The 3,892-nt window shown below is 42.1% G+C and overlaps 1 non-coding gene across 1 annotated transcript; it reads left to right on the top strand.

Annotated features, from left to right (window-relative positions):
* Nucleotides 1-223: 223 nt before the first annotated feature.
* On the top strand, nt 224-295 carry trnam-cau (transfer RNA methionine (anticodon CAU)). The gene has a single exon. It is a non-coding gene; the product is annotated as a tRNA-Met (tRNA).
* Nucleotides 296-3,892: the final 3,597 nt, after the last annotated feature.

Below are 3,892 nucleotides of genomic sequence, written 5' to 3'. Positions count from 1 at the left end.
GATAATATCTTCCTGGTTTTCTGTGTGTCTTTCTCTGCCTGCCTCATTGTCGGTGCTGTTACTTCGTGTCCTGGTGTCATTGCGCAGTGAGGGTGAGTCCGTCAGCATGTGTGCTGCTGAGTCCGGGATTCTTGAGAAATCCGACTACAATCCTACTTTTATCAAAACATTGGGGAAATGAACATATTTCACTAACGGGCAGCCAAAATTTAAAACAGCAGTTAGCAGAGTGGCGCAGTGGAAGCGTGCTGGGCCCATAACCCAGAGGTCAATGGATCGAAACCATTTTCTGCTATTTATGCTTCGTAATAATGCAAACTGTTCACTTTCAAAACATCAAGTACTTCCCCATAATAACAAGATGCTTCCAAAGGCACTCTATTGCAATCAGCTTCTTCCTTCCAGTGAACACATCAATCAGTAACAAATCACATTTGCTCACACGAACACAAGCTGCAAACACGGACCAGCCGAGTCTCTCCCACTTTGTCAACCCCTTCCTGCAGAGCCTCCTCTCCACCACCAGATGGTGATGTTGGCCACAATAAAACCAGGACAAATGGTCACAGTGAGGAGACGGTCAGTCACAGAAAATAAAACAATAACAGGGAAAACCTTTACACAACAACAGGGGACATCTTTACACAACAGAAAACATATTTACACACCAGGAAATACCTTTAGACAACAGGGAGAACACAATCATACAAATGCCTTGTTTCTCCGTCTCAGTCTCGTTGTCTCTCTCTCTGTCACTCAGTTTTGCTTCCTCACAGTCTATTGGTTTTCTGTGTGTTTTTCTCTCTGTCCCGTTGTCGATGGTGTTACTCAGCGTCCTTGTAACATTGTGTAGCCAGGCTGAGCCTCCCAACACCTGTATTGCTGTAATAAAAACAGAAAATGCTGGAAATGCTCAGTAGGTCTGGCAGCATCTGTGGAGAAAGAAACAGTTAACAGTTCAGATCTGTTTCCTTAGCTCACATTAACTTTGTTCTCTGTCCACAGATGCCGCCAGACCTGCTGACTATTTCAAGCATTTTCTGTTTATGTTTCAGATTTCCAGCATCCGCAGTATTTTGCTTTTGTACGTGTGTTGCTATGTCTGGGACTGTTTGAGTGCAATGCTATTGCTTTATAAACAGCGTTGAAACAAACATTTATCTCGCTAACACACAGCACTAATACACAGCTGGATATAAACAGCAGCCTGCAGCAGAGGGCGCAGTGGAAGTTTATTAACACAAATAATTCACCAACACTATATTTACTGCTATCCCCAATCACACCACGCTTCGTCTTAACACGTTTTACTCTTTATTTGCATCAACATCTTCCTTCCCGTAAACACTTCAATTTGGAACACAGCTTCCAAATCACCTTTATTCACAAACCCGAACACACACCAGCCCAGACTTTCCCCTTCCTGTCAACCCATTCCTGCATCACTGCCTGTCCACCAACAGTTGTTGCTAGAATCATACAATCATAGAATGGCGACAGCACAGAAGGAGGCCATTCAGCCTGTCGAACCCGTGCTGGCTCTCTGTTAGAGCACTAAAATAAAAGCAAAATACTGCGGATGCTGGAAATCTGAAACAAAAACAAGAAATGCTGGATTCACTCAGCAGGTCTGGCAGCATCTGTGGAAGGGTCACTGACCCGAAACGTTAACTCTGCTTCTCTTTCCACAGATGCTGCCAGACCTGCTGAGTGAATCCAGCATTTCTTGTTTTTGTCTCTGTTAGAGCAACTCACCTCATTTCACTCCCCAGTCAGTTCAATTTTGGAGGTGGGAAAACTTCTCGAAAGAATAATTCGGGACAAAATTAATAGTCCCATGGACAAATGTGGGTTAATTCAAGAAAGCCAGCATGGATTTCTTAAGGGAAAATCATGGTTAACTGTCCTGCTGGAGATTTTGATGAGGTAACAGAGAGGGTTGATGAGGGCAATGCTGTTGATGTGGTCGACATGGACTTTCAAAAGGTCTGGCAGCATCTGAAAGGTCACTGACCTGAAACGTTAACTTTGCTTCTCTCTGTACAGATGCTGCCTGACCTGCTGAGTATTTCCAGCATTTCTTGTTTTCATTATGGCACAGAGTTCCCTTTTCAAACTTACAGAATTAACCACAATAGTGTACTCTGAGATTCAAGTTAAATATCAGCCCAATATTTACACACATTATGAGTTTATAAGTTTCAGTATTAATTCCCATAGTGCATCCTGACATATACATTAGATATAACATAACATAAGAACAGAAGAAATAGGAGCAGGAGTAGGCCATTCGGCCCCTCAAGCCTGCCCTGCCATTCAGTAAGATCATGGCTGATCTGCCCCAGACCTCAACTCCTCTTTCATGCCAGCTCTTCATAGACCTCAACTCTCCAATATTTCAAAAATCTATTTACATCCTCTTTAAATACTTTCAGTGATTTAGCCTCCAATACTGACTGGGGTAGAGAATTCCAGACATTCACTACCCTCTGAGAGAAGAAATTCCTTTGCATCTCAGTTTTAAATGAGTGTCCCCTTATTCTGTAACTATGTCGCCTAGTTTGAGATTCCCCCACTAGTGGAAACATCTTCTCAACATCGACCCTGTTAATAAAAACAAGAAATGCTGGAAATACTCAGCAGGTCTGGCAGCATCTGTGAAGAGAGAAGCAGAGTTAATGTTTCAGGTCAGAGACCCTTCTTCACCATGTTAAGCACCCTCAGAATCTTGCACGTTTCAAAAAGATCACCCCTCATTCTTCTAAACACGAATGAATAACCTGTATAGCCGTTCTTCATAAGTCAACCCCTTCATCCCAGGAATCAGCTGAGTGAATCGCTTTTGAACTCCTCCAATGCCAGTACATCCTTTCTTAAGTCTACATCTCAAGTGCGTCATCAGATTGAGAGATTCTGAAAGATAGCATAACCTGAGATACAAACTGAGATTTCAGTTTAAAACTCCCCTGGATTGTGAAACTAAAAGATACAATAGCAATTCAATTTGTATAGACTGTGCTTTGGATCATATTCCAGCCCTCATACAGTATCAGACTGGAAGATACTGTAGCAATTCCATTAGTGCAGACTCAGCTCTACATTACAGAGCAGGGAACATATTTAAACAACCGGGAACACTTTTACACAAGACGGATCATATTTACACAACTGAGAAGATCTTTACCCAACAGGGAACCATTTTACACAATAACAGAGAACATCTTTACACAACAGCGAATATAGTTACACAACAGAGAACATATTACACAGCAGGAAATATCTTTAAAAGAACACAGGGAACATCTTTACACAACAGAGAACACAATTACATAAGTCATCAGTCTTTCGCTGTCTCTTGCTGGTTTGCTCAGTACCTTTCTCTGTTTGCTCACCCACTGTTTTTTTCAGGTTGTTTTTCTTCAGGTTTGCACTTGCTGATGTTCAATATTCAGTATATTCACACCTAATCTGTACTAATGCTTTGTCTTTCAACACACCATTGACATATTGTTTGCCTTTGCTCCGTGACCTTTTGGTCAGCTATGTGGCCTGGTCCAATCTGCACCTTCTCCTTTGTTATCTCTTGCCCAACCCCCACCTCACTTGTTTATAATCTGTGACTTTTCTAATATTTATCAGTTCCGAAGAAGGGTCACTGACCCGAAACGTTAACTCTGCTTCTCTTTCCACAGATGCTGCCAGACCTGCTGAGTGAATCCAGCATTTCTTGTTTTTGTTTCAGATTTCCAGCATCCGCAGTATTTTGCTTTTACCTTTCTCTGTCTGTTCCTTTCTGAGTCCTGATAATATCTTCCTGGTTTTCTGTGTGTCTTTCTCTGTCTGTTCCTTTCTGCGTCCTGATAATCTCTTCCTGGTTTTCTGTGTGTCTTTC

The sequence above is a fragment of the Heterodontus francisci genome, unplaced genomic scaffold, assembly GCF_036365525.1.
Source record: "Heterodontus francisci isolate sHetFra1 unplaced genomic scaffold, sHetFra1.hap1 HAP1_SCAFFOLD_43, whole genome shotgun sequence".
NCBI lineage: Eukaryota > Metazoa > Chordata > Chondrichthyes > Heterodontiformes > Heterodontidae > Heterodontus > Heterodontus francisci.
This window is presented reverse-complemented; position numbering and strand designations above follow the sequence as displayed.